Source organism: Pantherophis guttatus, chromosome 1 (assembly GCF_059756535.1).
Source record: "Pantherophis guttatus breed Tessera chromosome 1, ASM5975653v1, whole genome shotgun sequence".
Taxonomy (NCBI): Eukaryota; Metazoa; Chordata; class Lepidosauria; order Squamata; family Colubridae; genus Pantherophis; species Pantherophis guttatus.
In genome coordinates, this window is record NC_142063.1 from 205,343,577 (window position 1) to 205,364,423 (window position 20,847).

Sequence of the window (20,847 nt, forward strand, 5' to 3'; positions counted from 1 at the left end):
ACCGTTCTTCATATGTTTTAGCCTTTAGTCCACTAATCATCTTTGTTGCTCTTCTCTGCCCTCTTTCTAGAGTCTCAACATCTTTTTTACATCGTGGCGACCAAAACTGAATGCAGTTATTCCAGGTGTGGCCTTTTGTATTGCAACCATCCAGTAATAACAAAACATCTTTGAATTCAGCCTTTATTGTATGCAGAGGATTATCACTGAAAAAGTTACAAAGATTGTAATTCTCCTATGTATATAAATATGTAACCTAAAGTATAGACAGTTTTCACACTCTTAGCTAGTTTTCACTTTTAATATTATTCTACCACAATAAAACTCAAAATCTTGTTTTTATAATTATTGTTGTATTTCTCTCTCCTGGTTGCACATCACTTATTTTTGATATTGTGTCCAGATTAACAGAATAATTGTTTATAGTTAGATAAAGTAGAACAAGGTTTGGAAACCCAAGTTTCTTAGTTTAGTTTTTATTTTTTTCTAAAATAGAGGGTCTGTAAAAACTTTTTTAAAAAATCAGCCTAGGAACAATTTCCAGAATTTATCTCTGGATTTTATTGCCTAAATTTTATTCTAAACCAGTCAATCTATTAATTCAAAATGAATGTTTGATGAGTTAAGCAAATCAACTTCATGGGCTAATCAATTACATTGTTTTAGTGTCCCCACTTCTGAAAAATTAATTTCTCACTTCCCGTGTCTCTGAAAACTGATAAATTACTTACTCTGTAGCTTGAAAGATCGTGCAGGAAGCTGAAACTTTAGCACTATTTATGATTTTCTCCCATAAACAATTGATTTTATCTCCTTCTCACATAATCCACTGTAAAAAAAAAAAAAAAACAACCACGGAACTGAATGCCACATGATCAAGGTCTAGGATTCACCTGTAGCTTGTAATTAGCTGTAATACTTCCGTTAGTCATTCTGTAGGCAGGTCTCATTCACTTTTCTGATCCAGTGAATGACACCTACTGATAAGACACCATTAATGGTATACTGTGCAATCTCCTCTTTTGCTTTTCTAACGTTAATAGCTGATTATGTCTATTCATTTTATGTTTAGCCTTGATAAGAACACTGTACCACTCATCTGAGCCTATTTCTCTGAGCTAGCTTGTTTTCTTGCAGAGGTTTCATTACCCTAACTAGGTAACACCGTCAATGCTAGTAAGGAGAGCTGTTTGCCTTCATTATCTTTTTAGGGCAATGAAACATCTGCAAGAAAACAAGCAAGCTCAGAGAGCATCAAGGATCTCTCATTTCAACCCTGAGCTACAAATATTCTCCTTTATTGATCCTGCTTCTTTGGGTGAGGGACACAAAAGTTTCCTGATTATTTAAAAGCAGAAAAGAATGCCTGCTCCCTATGTGGTATGTGAAACATTCATTCACTCATCCGATTAATCATTCTCCGTAGACTGGTATACAGGTAGTCCTTGACTTGCTACCACAATAGAGCCCAACATTTCTTTTGCTAAATGAGACAGTTGTTAAATGAATTTTGCTGCCCATGGTATGATCTTTCTTGCCACAGTTGTTAAGTGGATCACCACAGTTGATATGGTAGTAACAACGGTTGTTAAGTGAACCTGGCTTCTCCATTGACTTTGCTTGTCAGAAGTTCACAAAAGGGGATCATATGGCCCCGGGACACTTCAACCATCATAAATATGAGTCAGTTACCAATATGACTCATATTTTATGACTCAACCATCATAAATATGAGTCAGCATCTGAATTTTGATCACGTGACCATGGGGATGCTGCAAAGATTGTAAGTGTGAAAAATGGTGCTAAATCACCTTTTTTTTTGTGCTGTTGTAACTTCGAACAGTCACTAAACAAATGCTTGTAAATTGAAGACTACCTGTACTCAACTGTATATTTTACCAATAGTTTTAGGGAAATCATTATTTCATAATGTGATAGAAATCATAATGTAACAGTTCCAAGTATAAAATCCAAAAGGGGTTTCCAAATAGAAACAAAACTAGATAATTTTTTTTTTCTTTAATTAAAAGAACTTTGCCAATTCTACCAACTCCGTCACCTTCACCATCCGTTCTTCCATTGTTGGAATTAATACCTTTTTTACATCTTCGCGCGTATAAAATTCTTGCTGTAACCAACATATATGGTAATAAAGTTCCAAATGTTCTTTCAAGCTGTTTGCCCATCAAAACTAAAGATATCATTGCTAGTGGACATAACATCCTCTGGCACTGGCCACTCGTACACTTTTTATGCTTATGAAACTGGGAGAAAATTGGAAAAACACAGGCAGTAGGACATGGGCATGAATAAATGTTATTTGTTTATTTATTATACTCATGGAGTTATATCTTCGCTTCCTTGTAAGCCCTAAGGCAGAAGGTCAGTGTTCAAATCAAAATATCCTTCTCCCTCCCTTCCTCCATTGTGAAGTTTGAATGTTGGTTTTTTTACTGCTCATTTTAGAGAGGCAGCATTTGTGTCCAGTTCTGTCTTTTGAGATTTTTTTTTAAAAAATAACAAAAACAACAGCACATTGAATAAAATTTATCTTAGAAACAGCCATGATTGTACTAAATTATTTTTATGAAATGGCAGCGTGGGATTTAATTTTCCTCCTCCTTTAAAAAGAAAAAATGGAAGAGGAAGATCAAATCCCTTTTGCCATTTAAAAAAGAAAGTCTTACAAATGGTACTAAATCTTCCACATTTTTTTTCTGTTCACTGATTGCATCCTGGAATCACCAGGTGATCCTATAAATTTACAGGCCACTGCCCTCACTCAGCCTGCTAATGTTTACAGAAAGCAGAATCTATCTATAGCAATCTGTAATCGCTCCAGAGCAAAAGACAGGAGATCTGATTAACAAAAGCAGATGCTGAAGATGTAAATCAAGGAAGCCAACTAAGATCCAAGAATAGGAACGCTACAAACTACAATGCAGGAGGAAGATATAAAAGCATAGCCAGAGTATGCATGTATTTAATATTATTTAACAGTACAGAAACTACAGATTTCTCTTAATTCCTAGTTAATATAGGGCATGTATTTAATATTATTTAACAGTACAGAAACTACAGATTTCTCTTAATTCCTAGTTAATATAGGGCATGTATTTAATATTATTTAACAGTACAGAAACTACAGATTTCTCTTAATTCCTAGTTAATATAGGGCAGGAGGAAGATATAAAAGCATAGCCAGAGTATGCATGTATTTAATATTATTTAACAGTACAAAAACTACAGATTTCTCTTAATTCCTAGTTAATATAGGGCAATTAATCAACCTATAAGGGTTAAAGATAGCTTGACTGCTGCATCCTAGCACATAGAGCAGGGGTGTCAAACTCACGTTGTCACAGTGGTGTCATGTGACATATCATGACTTTTCCCCCCTTTGCTAAACTGGGCGTGGGTATGGCCAGCGCATGACGCAACTGGCCTGCGGGCCGCAAGCTTGACACCCCTGATGTAGAGGGTTTCAGCACATTACTCATTTTTCCTGCATTTTTACACAGTTCCATAAACATATGAAATATTTTTAATCTCTTCTGTAGAGTGAAAAATATGTTGATGACCTAGCTGCTTTCCAGACCAAATAATCAACACATGCACTGACTGAAAAGGCAACTAACCAACCCACAAGAGATGCACATGTAACACAGATTTAAAAAGGAAGGGATTCAGCCAACAGTTGTGGCCACCGGTAAACTCTTCGCTGCATAGCAGTATGAATTGTATTGTGCAACTTTCTGCAGCAGCGGGAAGTAAAAATGGATAGATAGAATGCTATCCCAACTAGCTGTCTATTGATGTGGTTTAGCATATCATCAATATTATTGCAGGAAGAAAAGAACATTTTGTTTTATGAGATTTAAGTTAGCTTTCTAAAAGAAGGAGATGACAGCAACCATATCTAGCTAGCTATTTAGCATTTAATAATTTCCTTTGTGTAATGAGCCTGAGGCTGGAGAATCCTTCTTTTCACTGATCCTGCGACCAGCAGGATAACTTCTACTTGCTATTGATTTTCCCCCATTGATTGTAATTTCCTCTTCCTGAATGCCTGCTCCAATATATCCATCGAATGTTGAACAATCTCCAAATAATTCTTGGAACAGTTTGGGATCATTTTTATTTCCGCAAGCTAGTTGAGCTCAGAGAAGTGATTTATGTGCACTTTGGAAGGCAAAACAAACTAAGGACACTCTGGGAACTGGCATAGACAAGGAGATTTTAAAACACATCATAAAAACAAGGAGGTGCTTTGCCTCTTCCCCTGCCCACCCCATTTGATGCTTCCACAGTCCAATAATTTCATAAGTCTCTGCCAAATCATGTTGAGGAGAATGGTAAAGCATAAACAGTTTTCACAGCTGTGATTTCTGCCATGATTGATGATGAAATACCACTGGAGGGATGGTAGGAAAATGAATATTTATTAACGGCATCAAGTGCCACTGGTTTAAACTCCAAAGAGATCCATCATTTAATAAACCACGAAATGCGTGCATTTCCACAGCAAAATGTTCAATAAAAACAGCCAGCTACCTTTAAAAAAGCCATCAAAATGGGCTGCTGATTCAGTTCCTTTCTTTAAACGGGTGACCACATTGGCTTGCCGGATCAAGATTACTGCGCTGTTATAACTTGAATTGAACATTACATCACTGGTATATCATGCAGACCTCAACTTGAAAACTTGCAGGCACAATAGCTCCAAGACACCATAAAAAGACATAGCTAGCAGTCACCATTCATCCTGTAGAGTTTGCTACTGTGTTATTTCCACCTTTTTTTTTTTTTAAATCACTTTGCTTGAAGGTATAACAAGGATGTTTTTCTTCTATGAGTTCACTCACTGTACATGAATATGGCAACTAACTAAGTCCAAGAGACTGCCCACTTCAACTTTTCTTATTGGTAACGTTTCTCTTTGCAGATCATCATCAATTATAGATTTGTGGTTGGGTTCTTTATTTTCCAAATTAAAACTAAATATTTGTTTATGAGGTGCTGGAGGAGATCAAAACAATTTTCAGAAGCATAATTTCAGGAGACCGAATCTCGCAAGAGAAGCACAGTGGCAGTTTAATAAAAGAAAATTGATGGTCTCTGCTGATATAGCTCAGTGTAATTCCCCTATAGTTTTAGCAGCTGTGATTGCACAAGGGAAATTGGGCAACTGATCAGAAGAAAAACAGCTGCCCTGATGTGGTTGTTAAGAACAGAGGGCAAAAATAGAAAACGCTAGAGTTGATTTTTCTACTCACCCCTCAAGTGTCTTTCTTTTTAGGATACTGTATATGCATGGGAATAGCTGTATGAAAGACTATATATCCATGATGGCGAACCTATGGCACGGGTGCCACAGGTGGCACGTGGAGCCATATCGGTGGGCATGCAAGCTCAGTTCCGGCACGCGCTAGCCAGCTGATTTTCGGGCCTTCTGGGGCCACCAGAAGTCAGGAAACACACTGTTTCCGGCCTCTGTAGGGCCTCTGTGGGGGTGGGGAAGGCTGTTTTTGCCCTCCCCAGGCTCCTAGAAAGGCTCTGGAGCCTGGGGAGAGCGAAAAACGGGCCTACCATGCCCACCGTGCCATCGCGTGCCAAAAGTGGGGGGAGCACGGGGGGCAGGGCACATAGAATTATGGATGTGGGCACACGTGCGTGTGACCCCACCATGCTCCCCCCACTTTTGGCACAGAATGGCAAAAAGGTTAGCCATCACTACTATATATATTTTCAGGGAGCATTCACATTCTCAAGGCAACTATGTCATTCCAACGCTTTGCTTACATTGACGTTTTGCAATTGTCTCAAAAAAAAAAAAAAAGACAATTCCTTCCCCTCCTGCAACAACAACAACAACCCATTCCACTCGTTAACTCCCTTTCTCTTAAAGGGAGAAACTGGGACAGAATGGAAGCCCTTGCAATGTAACTCAGGATGAATGGTTATATGATGCAGTGATCTCATCATATTCAACACATGTCTCCCAGATGACTGGAGTCAAGAATAGGGAGACACTTGATTCCTTTTAATGGAGCCTGAGGTAAAGGTAAAGGTTCCCCTTGCACATATGTGCTAGTCATTCCCGACTCTAGGGGGCGGTGCTCATCTCCATTTCAAAGCCAAAAAGCCAGCTCTGTCCGAAGATGTCTCTGTGGTCATGTGGCTGGCATTACTAAACACCAAAGGCTCATGGAACGCTGTTACCTTCCCAACAAAGGTGGTCCCTATTTTTCCACTTGCATTTTTTACGTGCTTTCGAACTGCTAGGTTGGCAGAAGCTGGGACAAGTAATGGGAGCTCACCCCGTTATGTGGCACTAGGGATTCGAACCACTGAACTGCCAATCTTTCAATCGACAAGCTTAGCATCTTAGCCACTGAGTCACCAAGTCCCTTTAATGGAGCCTAAGGAACACTAATAGAAAGGAGAGGGGTGTAGTTGAGAATAGCCTTTCAGTTTGTTATGTTACAAGCACTTTACTCTCTGCCCTTGAATTTGAAATGTCTTAGGCTGCACCACAGCAAAGGTCTGTGAACGCCACTACCTAGAGAAGATTACCAGTAGATTTTTAAAAATTATATTAAAAAAATTATGGTCCTTTTTGGAATGGTCTCTTGGATGAATTTTGAATGGAATGGAAAATGGAACTTCAAACTTTTCTTCCCTTTTGCTTTCTCCCTAGAGGAAGTACTGGATTACCATAGCTAAATTGCTGAGCATTGTCAGCATCATTCCTAAATTTGTAGAGGTCATTCAATTAGAAGTCTGCTTAGATGTCAAGATATCTTTTGTACATTTGTACAAGACATTTTTGTACTCTGGTGATAACAAAGGATATCTTGACATCTAAACAGACTTCTAATTGAATGACCAGCACTACTTCTAAGGAGCAAGCAAAAGGGAAGAAAAGTTTGAAGTTCCATCTTCCATTCCATTCAAAGTTTCATCTCAGAGACCATTCCAAAAAGGACCATAATTATAATACTAGTAATCTCCTGTTGGTAGTGGTGCTCACAGATCTTTGCTCTGGTATAGCCTAAGAGATTCCAGATTCAAGGGCAGAGAGTCAAGTGCTTGCAACATAACATACTCAAGGGCTATTTTTGTACAAAAATGATGACTTCACAAATCCTTGCAACATTTCAGAATATCCTGGATGTATTCTTGCAGAATCATTATTTTTACTAATTATTTTTTCAGCAAAGGCAACTCTTCAATTCCAGTGTCTGACCATTAGCTCATCCTATAAACTTTTCACCTTTGGAGAGAGATGTTCCATATTCTTTGGCCTTCTTTTCAGAAGCTCTTGTTTTACATTTGAACCAAGACACTATCAAAATTATATTTATGACTTTGGGATTTGATTAATGCATCATAATGGATCTCAAAGAATAATTATAGAAGGCACAGAGTGAGTATAGACTACAGTGACTTTTAGGGTGCATAACGTGGGTTATATTTTTAATTTATCTAAAACAAATTTTCCATGACAATTTATGTTAATGTCTTAATAAAAGCTTCTTCCCTTAAATAAGAATTTTTCATCTTTATCTTTAGAAGAACAAGTCACGGGGAGAGAAAGAAACATTTGTTTCAGATTGCTCTACATGCTTTAGGGCTGAGCATGGATTGCCAAGCCTTTAAACTCCTAACATTAACACAATGGCTTTTTAATGATTTTTACCATTGTATGATTACTTGGCTTCTTCATTTGGTTGACAGAAACAGTCTTCAAATGCCCACCTTCCAATTCTGTAAATGCAGGTTTAATTTAACAACCTCATCTTATATACCTGGCAGCAAATAACATAAGAATAAAGGGAATCAGCTTTGCCTGATGATATTTGATGTCTATTGTATACCATGAAGGTTATTTAGGTTGGTTTTTTTAGAATGTGTTTACATATTGGCAGGAAAGGCGGAATTGACTGATGGGATTCAGTTGCATAATTTAGCATATAAAGTTTGGATGGCAGTTCCAGAATGTTAAATTGAGGACTTTTTCTCAGAACTAAGTGAAAGTGCTACCCAGAAGTCTTTAAGTTGGCAGAAAATTATACCATTGTAGAATTTATTTATTTTTATCCTACCTTTGTTTTTGGTCAACTCAAGGTGGTGTATATACTTAATGCTCTCCCATCCTTTATTCCCACAACAATAACCCTGTGGGATAAATTGGGCCAAGAGAGAATGATTAGCTCAAAGTCACCCAGCTGGCTTTGATGCGTAAAGAAGCATTAGAACTCATGGTTTCCCAGTTACCAGCCTATCTCCTTAGCCAATACTGTACACTACTAGGGTTTCCTACTATGCCACTATTACAGTGCTGGCACATACATCTGTCCTTATTTACACTATACAGAGCATGATAAGGACTGGAATTCCTGCTTGGTTTCTCTCCGTTCCAACCAAATATCACCAGCTGGTATGAACATATCCACCAATCATACTTTATATGGGATATAGATAGGGATGGAACAAGTTTTGATGGAGAGACCGGTGGTTTGGCTATGTGTCAAAGCTCACCATAATTTTGCACAGGTTTTTGTACGTGTGTACTTAAAGTGACTATCCAGAATAGTGCTAAATCTGTGTCCGGAGATAGTTCAAGCAACCCCCAACAAATGTGAAGAAACATCTAGCTATGTCTTTTTTTCCTTCACCATATCTCCCCTCACCATCTCTACTGCTGGTCAGCTGCTGTTTGAGGCTGATTCAGATCTCCGAGTTGGGGATTGGCTCAGAAACCTGATGTTATGGACTCATCTGAAGTCTCCAAGTCAAAAACTGAAGAGACAGACTGATAGAACAACAATCTGAAGACCCAGCAGGTAGCAGCTCCAGAAGACATTGAGCCTGATCCGATGACGGTAACAGAGTGAATATTGATTAAAATGGGGCATATAGCTAGCCCAAGGATCAGTGGTGAAATCTAAAATTTGTTACTACTGGTTCTGTGGGTGTAGCTTGGTGGGACGGGGGGTAATGTGAGTGGGTGGGGATGGCCAACTTTTTTTTCTTTTTACTTTTAAAAGCATTTTTTCTACAACCTCTTCAGCCGAAGAGGTTGTAGAAAAAATGTTTTTAAAAGCCTCTGACGATCCCAGCTGAGCCACACGATCATCAGAGGCTTTTTTTTTTTACTTTTAAAAGCATTTTTTCTGCCGAAGAAGTTGTAGAAAAAATGCTTTTAATTTTTTTTTAAAAAAGCCTCTGATAATCGTGCGGCTCAGCTGGACATGGGGCGGGGGCAGGGATTTTTGCTACCGGTTCTCCGAACCACTCGCCTCCATCGCTACCGGATCCTGTCCGAACTGGGAGCATTTCACCCCTGCCAAGGATGTTTCAGCAACTATGAAGAGGAAAGCAAAGGCAATTAGCATGGCCACACTAGCTGCTGGCACTCTATAAGGGCAGTCTCAAACCCTTGAAAACAACTCTCTGACTCCACGCTTGTGTACCTGTTGTTTTGTTCCTTGTTTTGCATTTGGACCCTCCAAATGCAGGGTCATCTGGACCCACTCACCAAATGTTCTGACTCTAGAATCCTGGCCTATTGTAGACAGTTCTAGTGGCTCAAAATCTGCTCTCTTGCTTGTAGTTGCTCCCAGCTTAATTTACACGGTAAGGACTCTGGCCAGTGACTCATCTAAGCTTATGACATGGCAATAAAACCTTACTCTGTCTTACTTTGACATCAGATGGCATAGGACAATTCCTGGGGAGATTGAAAGACCGGACTCTCTCACTTTGCCCAAAGCAAAATAGCCTACCAGGCAGTGTCTAAAGACTGAAGAGGAGAAAGACAGAGGTGGTTCTGACCAGTTCTGGAGAACCAGTAGCGGAAATTTTGAGTAGTTTGGAGAACCGGTAAATATCACCTCTGGCTGGCCCCGCCCCCATCTATTCTCTGCCTCCCGAGTCCCAGCTGATCAGGAAGAAATGGGAATTTTGCAGTAACCTTCCCCTGGAGTTGTGAGGGAATGGAGATTTTACAGTATCCTTCTCCTGGAGTGGGGAGGGAATGGAGATTTTACAGGATCCTTCCCCCACCAAGCAGGGGTGAAATCCAGCAGGTTCTAACAGGTTCTGGAGAACCGGTAGCGGAAATTTTGAGTAGTTCAGAGAACTGGCAAATACCACCTCTGGCTGGCCTCAGAGTGGGGTGGGAATGGAAATTTTGCAATATCCTTCCCCTGACATGCCCACCAAGCCACACCCATAGAACCAGTAGTGAAAAAATTTGAATCCCACCACTGGACGAACGGTATATATCAAACTACTTTGTAGTTGCTAAGATACATTTGACTCATCTGAGTCATCTGGCCAGTACATCAGTGTCCCTGGCAAATCCTGTGGTGGGGTAAGGAGGAAAAATTACCAGTTCAGCTCAGAAGGTTTGATGACTTTTTCAGGTGAAGGCTGGGGATCAAATGAGGGCAACATCATAAGGACAGAAAAAGACAGGCTGCCAGGCCCTTGTTAACAGGCTCCTGGATGATTTTCATAGTTTTGACTGTCTTCCCTTCTTTCAACTACCTCAAGGAGTATGTTTGTGCTTTAAAAGCAGGGAGTGTTTCTTGGTCTTCTCCCAGATTGCAAGTGCCAGGAAAGAACAGCTGCTAGAGCTTAAATAGTTTGTGAAAATAAAGACAAATGGGAAAGGGAAAGAAAAGACAAAGGACAAACTCAGTACACTGTTCCAACTCCAGCCACTAAAACAATCAAAAGTGGATGATTATCTCCTGGACAGGAAGCTTGGAAATGGTCTTACGAATTTCAGGCCTAGAAGTACTCCAAAGAAGTATGATTTATTGAGCCAAGGTTTCCAAGCAGAAGTTGAAAAACAACAACTATTAGGGCTTTCCTTCTCTCTACAGGCTGAACTGGAACAATAGAAATATTATTCAATTTGTCTGTCTCTCCTTTACAACTACTTTTCCTACAGTAAATATATTTTCTGAGAGGGAGGATCAAGACAAATGATCTATGGAGTAATCTACATTAGACCTAGTAGCTAGACGATGCTTATTAAGTGTGAAGGCAGTAATCTTCATTTTTGAGCATTTAACATTTGTAAATAATAAAGTGGACTCCCTGAAAAGTGCCTTTGATGTGTTTGCCCAAAGGCAGACAGATAAATTGACAGAGACTGCAAAATCTCAGTGGACTGAGTAAAGATTTGAACAATCTGCCGACAGACTGCCAAGACAAGTAGTTTCCACTAAGAAAGACACTCAACTATGTAATAACCCTTCAGGAATCTATACCAAGGAAGGATAGTCTCCAGCCAAGCCCAACTGAACACTCAAAACTGATCCGGTCATATTGAAAGTTATACTTAACAGGATTAATATTAGGCTATGCAGTTCCAAGAAAGCAGTCAACTTTTCTCTGAACCATCTCATTGATGCCAACACTTCTCAGTTGACCTGAACACAACTGAATGGCTGCCAAGTTCAAAAGGAAGCTGGCGAATTTCACTGTTTTTTATTTACGCATGTTTCAAATTTCTCCAACAAGGTATTATTGTGATGAAAAGTAAGCCTTCTTTTTAATGTACCAACTGAACTGGGTTAAGAGACATTGTGGCACAGTGGTTAGAATGCCGTATTGCAGGCTAATTTTGCTGATTGCCGATTACCAGTAGTTTGGCAGTTCTAAACCCACCAGCTCAAGGTTGACTCAGCTTTCCATCCTTCCAAAGTGGATAAAATGGGGACTGAGATTGTTGGGGCCAATATGCTGACACTGTAACCTGCTTAGAGAGAGCTGTAAAGCACTATGATGTGATATATAAGTGTATTGCTATTGCTACTTTAAAAATAAGCAGCAACATAGCAACTGATAACAGCCTAATGTTGATGAGCCCTGATGGTGCAGAGGTTAGAATGCAGTATTGCAGGCTAACTCTGCCCATAGTTTGGAGTTCAGTCCTGACAGAGCTTGAGGTTGACTCAGCCTTTCATCCTTCCCAGGTAGGCAAAATGAGGATCCAGATTGTTGGGGGCAATATGCTGATTCTTAAACTGATTAGAGCGTACTATAAAGCACTACAGAGAAGTATATAAATCTAAGTGCTAAGGGTTATGATTACACTACTGGCCAAAGATAATTTCAGAAGAAATGAAAACCAATGAAGGATATGGAGCTTTAGATGGTTAACTGCTTTGGCACTTTCTCAGACCGTGAGCACTGCAGGAAGAGATTTTGAGAAGACCTGAAGGGATTAAGAATGTTCTCCTAGCAATGTGCCTTGCAGCAGGACAAGTTTTCTTAGACTTTGCAGTGGATTGTGCAATAAAAAAATTGGCATCACATGTCACTCATTAGAATCTAAAGTCCATCTTGATCTGAATGAGAAAATGAAGTGGAAGTAAATTAAAAAAACAAACTGCTATGGCAGGCCTATAAGCCTTAAATTTGACAAATATTTGACGTCAGGAATTCTGCTTCAGTGAAGAGAAACCCTGAGTTGCTTCTTGCCAATGATATCTACTGCAATGAAATGTTTAAATTAACCTTACCTGGACGTAGGTATCCAGTAGAATCTGTAAGTGCAGGAATGGATTTGGGAGTATTTCCCTTCATTTATTTAAATTCCTGATCCTAAATGATATGGAGGCAGAACCACATCCTCTTATGAAATGCTGACATTTCAATCATCTCAATTACGAGGCTACCCTCATATAAAATGTTCAAGTCAGCTCTGTCAGTTTAGAGAGCATTAGAGAGTTGAAGCAGTGACAACATCTGAGGCCCATTTTGACGAGATCATGGAGGTGCTAAAAGAAGAATAATAATTTGCAGCACCCACTCAGAATAAAATTTAATCTCAGAGGGTTCTTTATAATTTATACCCTGGTTGGAATAATAAGAGAACTGGTTGGTTGGTTGGCTAGAACAATAAGAAAAATAATAGTATAATTATTTTGCAGGAAATTTGAGCGATGGGAGATATTGATAATCACAGATACAATAAACTTCACTTAAAAGCAGTATGAAGACCAAAAGAAAAAAGAAGAAAAGAAATTCAAAGATTAGGTATAAGAATATCTATTGTATATCTTTACATGATTTCTTTGCTGGGAAAGATTGAGGGCAAAAGAAGAAGGGGATGACAGAGAATGAGATGGCTGAATGGAGTCACTGAAGCAGTAGGCGTGATCTTAAATGGACTCCAGAGGATGGTAGAGGACAGGAAGGCCTGGAGGAACGTTGTCCATGGGGTCACAATGGGTTGGACATAACTTCACAACTAACAACAACATGATTTCTTACAAGTTCTTCCAGTAGTGATAAAAAGAAAATAATTGTTGGTATTAATTTTAGTGCTATCTTTTTGATTATCAATGTCTAGCTAGCAGTCCATTGACTAAAACCACTATATAAGAACAATTATATGCTTGATAGAGTTACCCATAGAATTTATTGTAATTGGAGGTCATTTCAGTGCCAGACTGGATTCCAATGCTAGGACTTTGTATGCAAGTTTTCATTGCTACACATTTGCCATAGATGGAATATCAATTTAAAGATAGCATATCTAACTCTACTGGCTTCTGTTTAGCCTAGCAGACCTACCACTTAAATGAATATCCCAAAGGAAGGAATAGAAAGTCATTTCCCTGCAAAATTGGCTTTTTGGCGATTTGAAATAAGCACAAATAAAGGAGACTATTTGTAGCTCAAGTTTGAAATGAGGGGTCCTTGGTGCTCTCTGAGCTTGGTTGTTTTCTTGCAGATGTTTCATTACCCAAACTAGGTAACATCATCAATGCTCATCATCAAAGGAGTGGGGTTTGCTCTCAGTTTATATTCTAGTGGCTTGTCCTGTCCGGTGGTCTTAGAAGTTCTTTGGTTGGGCTGTTTACTGTTGGCCTCTTTGACAGTTACTTGATTGCAGTATTGTTTACATGATTGTCGGTCTGAACATTAATTTTGGAGTTAATCAATCTACGTTCATCTGAGTGCTGATTACTGGTGCAGAGGTGCTTGGGTCTTTTTGTTCCCTTTTTGGCTAGTTGATTGTCTCTTTTGCATAGTCCGTGGATATTGTTTATGTCAATGTGTCTATTGAATAAGCACAATTCCCAACTTTGGCCATGGTGAGTTGGCCACAGCAAGTTGGCTGCAGCAATTTGTCCCATTCTGTTACCCAGATGCCCATTGGAAGGACTCTACTTCTGGAAGACGGACAGGGTTGTCCTAACCTTAAGCAAGAGGACATTCTAAAGAGCTGATTATGCCTCTGAAAAATAACATCCAATTTATTTTATTGTCCTGAAATGGAAACAATCAATTGCAAAGGTTGGGCCAAATCAGTGGAGGGATGTGGTCTTCTGGGTAATCTGGAAAACAAGCTGTAATGGGCTTTATAGGTTAACAGCAACATTTGAAATTGCATCCAAAGACAACCAGTGCAGGACCTGCAGTAGAGGTGTTACATGCTCCCAACAGTGATGGTTTTTAAAGGCAGCCCCTAGTATGGTGTGCTGTTGTATTCTAGATGAATGGTGACATAGGCATGAGTTGTTACAACAAGGTCTTTCTCTCCCCAGATAAGATCGCAACTGAAGCTTGGCAGATAATTTCTGTGAGGGGTCCTTGGTGCTCTCTGAGCTTGATTGTTTTCTTGCAGAGCTACAAATATTTTCCTCTATCAAAAGAACTTCAAGCTATGGCCTCCAACTGCTATTATTGATATATAAAGTTAATAGGAGCATTACCAAAAGAGTTGGAGGTAGTTTCCTTGGCCAGTTAACTGACTGAATTTCTACAACATGATGAGTAAGACAAAGATGCCTCTTTCTCTATTTTGATCCAACTTCTACTATATATAAATGCAGCAGTCATCTTAATAAAAGAAGAGTTCCATCTCTTAAGTAGCTGGGAGACACTTTTCATACTTTGGCTATGGTTATACAGATGAGAAGAGCCTTTGCACAATGTTACAAAGATTAAAGGAAAGTTGTGAATAAATTATCAAAAAACAAAAGTTCTGATCTTAGTCTGGAGAATGAAAAGGCATAGTTTAGACTATTAATGGCAATAAGATTGATGATGTCAGATGTATTAATTGTTTTAGGTTTGAAGATCTATTCATCTAGGTGGAGAAATGGCAGAATATTTGGAAACTCCGGCAAGAGGGATTGTTTCATCCCTCATATTGGAAAGCAGCAAGGCTGCAGTTCAGTGGAAGTAGATGATGATGATTAAATGCCATCAAGTCATTGTCAATTGTTAGTGACTATATAGATAGATTTCCTTCATGATGATTTATTCCTGACATGGTCCTTCAGGTCTTCTTCCAAAAGCAATAGCACGTAGACTTATATTCTACTTCATAATGCTTTACAGCATCCTCTAAGCAGTTTACAGAATCAACATATTGTCCCCAACAATGTGGGCCCTCATTTTACCAACCTTGGAAGGATGTAAAACTGAGTCAACCATGAGCCAGACAGGATCAAACTCCTGGCAGTGAGCTGAATTAGCCTGCAATATTGCATTATAACCACCGTGCCAAAAGGCTCCAATGGTGCCATTGTAACTGAGTCCATTCACCTTGCTGATGGTTGTCCTTTTGTTCTATTTCCTTCTACCTTTTCAGCATTACAGTTTTCTGTAGAGCATGGGTGTCAAACCTGATCATGTCACATGATGTATCATGACATATTGTGATGTTTTTTGTCTTTGCGGAGCTAAGCTGGGCATGCATGGACAGGCCTGCTGTAGAGAGCTAGGGCTTTGTGTCTGAAGTAAGATAGATAGAACTGTACAATGAAATATAGGACATTTATACCCATAAACTCATACATCCACCCACACATGGCTGCCTCATAACTATCCAAATGCAAGAACATGATATGACACTCACAAAAAAATTCTCCAAGTCATCTTCCTCTCTGAAAATGATGTCTAAATCATGTTCTCCTCATCAGTTTAAATGAACACGTGTAGAAAAAGATGCATAAGAATGTCTGTAACAAACACTACTAAATTCGTATGGGACCCCGTGCTTTGAAAGGTTGTGAAGTTGCATGATTCATCTGGCACTTTGAGACATGCCCTGATCACCTACCTGATCATCTTCATGTTTGGTAGGCATGGGAAAATGCATAGCTACCAAACATGAAGATGACCAGGTAGATGATCATGACAATTCTCAAAGCATCTTTTCTCTTCTCTTGTGCATGGGGGGCAGCAGCTCTTGGCTAGCGTATGTGATTCCATAACTCTATATTTGCACATGTGGGTATAGGTGTTGGTGAAACTGCATACTTCCCTAAAGGGAGAAGACATTTTATGGATACTGAAGAGAAGAGTTTACTTTATCAAGCAGTGAAATTAGAATCTACTTGGATGGGCAAAGCTTCCCCACCTACTCACCCTTGCCCCAAGCAAGAATTAATGCGGAAATAACTCTGGAGAAGATGAATTCTTGAATTCTTTCACACAAAGGAAGGGAAAGTAGTTTTCAAGAAGATTTGGGGAATTATCCTGTCTTTTTCTCATTTATTCCGCTTTGGTGTTTTGAATTGAACTTTCTCTGCCTTTTCTTTCATAGGCGCTCCACCTGAAAAAAGAGATTCAACAACTTCTTCAAAGAAGAAAGCCATGAAATTCCAAAGAACTTTAAAAAAAAAAACCCCACTTTGATAGCCACCGTTTGCTGAAAAATACATCTTTACGGGCTTCAAGCATACAGCCTTAACATGACATGTCAAGACGTTTGAGCTAAAATGTAACTTGACTGGCAATGGCACACAGCACTTGGGGAAATATTCACTTTACTGAACTTGGAGTTCCAAAAATTCATCTCTCTTCTAAAGTGGCATCATCGCTGTGCTTCTGTCCCACTTTTTGACTCTCCCACTCCCCCCAGCTGACATGCTTGCAAAAATGACAGATACTATTCTATGGAATGGATTTTGTGATTTAAATTTATAATGTTGACTCAGAGGCCCAACTTTATTTTAATTATTCATTCCATTGATTAATCAGCACACCTACTTGGAAATTTTGGGGGGAATACATCTTTCTAATGATGGCTCCCCCTCCCTCTTCAGTATGCCATTAAAGAGACAATCACCTTGATCTGGTAGAAGAAAAGGGAGTCTGAGTTTCAAGAACTGGAATTTGAAAAGTTTTTAGACTCTGGCATTTACATGCAGATCTCATGATCCCAAAGTGGGGTCAAACAAAGAGGCCTGTCCTGATTCTCCAAATGTTCATTCCAGAGTTCAGAGGGGAAGCTATATTCACATTGCCCGGAATGCAACTATAGCTGTCAGTGCAATTTGGAACCTTGTTTTGTTTGTGTTTTGCATCACACGGAGAAATGCCAATTGAGTTCAAGCAAAGAACAAAACATCCTCTTTTCAGATCCCTGCCTGAACACATGCTACTTATTAGTCATAGAGATTTTCTCTGCTTTGCTTCTAGGGCTCAAATTGAGGTTGTGTGTGTGTGTGTTTTTTTTTTGTTTTTTTATTTCAGCCAACCTAACATAATGTTTTAAAAAATTATATAAAGGAGCTCGGGACTTTCTCTCTCCATCAGCAAGATCATTATCTGAAAACTGAATTGGACCAAATCTAGGAAACAAAAAAATTCAGATGCATTTTTATGCGAGCGGTAGTTGGATGGCAGATCATAATGCTGATGACTGCTCCGTTTTTAACCCCTACCACTTATGCTTCTTTCTGAGCATATGAACCATTGAAGGGCCTATGTAGCAGTTTTGGGATTCTCTCATACGAAAAGACCAGCTTGGATTGTGCTGTCCCAATTGCCATTTTGCCTGTTTTAAGGCCCCCTGCAGACATTGTTGACCAGAAAAGGGTTTGAAAAGAATTTCAAAACTGTTCTCTGCATGTTTTCCCAACCTTGTTTAAACAGTGCTCTGGCTGATAGCCACCCCATTCAAAGGAATGGCTCTCATGCTCAAACGAATGACATTCACTCAAACAGTAATCCACCTCCTCTTCTCTCCTTGAGAACATGGTACCTCTGGGCAGAGAGACAGGAAAGTCATTTGCCTCAAGCTAAAAAGAAGGCCTCAAATGTAGATGTTAATATTTTAATCAAATTTTGTTATTTTGTTCCCACCACACAGTTTCTTCTGTCTGTGTTCTTTGTTTGATTTGACGTGTTATTTTAATATTTATGATGGTGAGGTAGGTTGGATGATTCTTCTGATGTCTGTGGCCCTGAGTGAGTCATTTGACATTTGTGGGTTCCATCTCTATTTATTTCAGTAAGTCAAATTTTATTATGGGCCACGAACTTTATACAATAAAAATACTTTATATAATAGAAAGTACAATGCAGCACGTATGGTTTTAAAAAAAGGTCTGCAGTTGTGCATAGTCTACTTTGCAACTGACAGCATGCAACAATACACACACTTTGTACAGGCAGCAAATAAAATTTTGCGATGGCAAGAGTAACCTTGGGATTTTTATCTGCCAAAAGAAACTGTACATAGAATTCTTCTGCCTGGAAATGGGCTAAGAAGAGATGTTAATGATACATTGTGGGTGTCTCCTTAAAAATTACAGTACAGCAGAATATGACCCCTTATTTACTCTCCCACACACTGCTGATGGCAAGATATTAAACTGCAATAATGTAAAGCCTCTCTGAAGTTTGTTATTTGCATGCTAGTTCAGATATAAAGCTGGATTAAAAGGAAATTTGCTGTGCCACAATTGAGCTCTAAGTGACATTTTTGCTTTATTCTCTTCATAATTCTACACTATGTCAAAAAAAAATTTTTGTTTAAGTGCTACCATTGCCTGACTTTGTCCCAGCCTCTCACTTGAGTACCCCAATTTATGTAATTTGTAATTTATTTGGAGTTTTGAAGAAGAAAAGTAATTATTTGACAGGATAAAGTGTACTAGACCTTGGGGATAAAAGTGGACTTTTAATTTACTTTAATTTTCCAATTCTGAGACGACCTAACTCCATGACAACACCAGGATCGAATATTCCTGGGCCTGGGGGAAAAGCAAGGTGGGCATACAAAGCCACTCAATTTCATAATCTTGGGAATGGCTGATGAGAAGAGGCCAGATAAAACCAATGTATTCCAGAGTTTCTGCCACTCTTCCAGGCTGCAACCAAGGCCTCAGGGAAAACCCCTACCTCACTCTGTAACCCATTTGAGTCTATCAATTGCCTGGGGTGGGATAACCTAACAGGCCTCTCTCCTTGCAAGGTAGAGTGACCCTGGCAGACCAAAAGGAACAAAAGAGGGATTTGACCATACTCATAAGGTTCTCTAAAACTAGTCACAATGGCCTGACACAAAAACTAGATCCAATGTCTTTTGTGTGTTGGGGCCATGACAACTTAGCTAGCTCTATAGTTGCTACAGTGGCCACAAATTCCTGCTCATAACTCCACACAGCAAGATTCAACAATCTCAGAGTCTCTATTGCCCGCCCAGAATGAAATCTGGTGATCAAATCTAACAACTCAGGCAGGGTTAATGCTGAGCAGATGTAATAGTATGTGAGAATGACCTTGGGAGACAGGTGTAAGAGCCACAGCCTAGTCATCAATCTGATCAACAAAATCTGATACTGAAGGAGGGGTAGGGATAGAGAAAGCATCTCAGGAGATATCCACCTTGTTTTTGGGGAGAGTAGAAGTGAGAGACAAGAAACGTACTTTCAGACTTGCAATATTCTGTTAATGTGATCTTTGAATAAAGATAAAGTTAATATTCTTGGGTCTGTTTCTTGTCTCAACTTCCTCACAAGGCTGATAGATTGATGCTGAGCAGCAGGAAGGATGGTACACCAACAACATTCCCAATTGTTACTTAGAACCAGTAGTGGGTTCCACTTACCTTCACTACCGGTTCGGAACTGTGAGTGTGCAGCGCTTCTGCGCATGCGCAGAACCTTCTGTGCATGCGCAGAGCGTCCATGATGATGTCAGGGCAGGTGGGCGGAGCCTTCCACCACCGCCACTACTGGTTCACCTGAACCAGGGCAAACCGGTAGAAACCCACCACTGCTTAGAACCCAATTTAAACCAGAGAGCGTCAGAACTTCAGAAAACCAAGTCTCTGAAAACCCATAATGACTTGTGAGTGATAACTGCTATGCACCTCCCAACCTCTGGAGTGTCAACTGGTACCAGACCAGAAACCTAGATGAGCACATCTCAAGAGGTGAACACCGTCCTCTTGGCCCATCCAGGTCTTGTTAATGCAATCCAGGTTGGCCAACTTTGTCCACAATTGATTGTAGATGAATGTGGATTTATTACAGGTATTTTATCCAGATTTGAATATACATAACCATACCCTTGTTTTGATTTTTATAAACTCTGCTTCCACAAGCAGAATTAGACACATACATGTTGCTACCTGAAAGAAGCTGGTTTGAACTCCTCGCTTGTCCTATTGACACTTGGATTTAATTGTGCTTCATAAAGGAACTGTGCCACCATCCAGGCTTCAAAAAAACTCCAAAACATCTGGTACATCATGGGCTTCTCTAGAGAAAAAGAAAACCTTACATATGTAGGTGCATGTGTGCATACATATATCTGTAACACAAGCACACACACACATAGAATATATGAATATGAGATCAAGGTTTCATGTTGTGCTATGTACTGTGTCAATGAAAATGCCTGTATTATGTCAATTTATAACCAGCTCTGTTAATAGTCAGTAAAAGTATTTCTCATTATTTTTCTTACCTTTTTTACTATTACTATACTGCTATTATTCAGCTGTTTTTCAGATTATTAACCATGGCTGTATAGTTCTAAGACTTCTTTTTCAGGAGTCTTTCCATTCAT

At 39.4% G+C, this 20,847-nt stretch overlaps 1 long non-coding RNA gene across 1 annotated transcript; it reads right to left on the reverse strand.

The window, feature by feature from the left end:
- Positions 1 to 731: 731 nt before the first annotated feature.
- On the reverse strand, positions 732 to 20,537 carry LOC148116738 (uncharacterized). Its single transcript, XR_015731284.1, has 3 exons — positions 20,408 to 20,537; positions 16,411 to 16,597; positions 732 to 829 (listed from the first exon to the last, which is right to left on the reverse strand). It is a non-coding gene; the product is annotated as an uncharacterized LOC148116738 (long non-coding RNA).
- Positions 20,538 to 20,847: the final 310 nt, after the last annotated feature.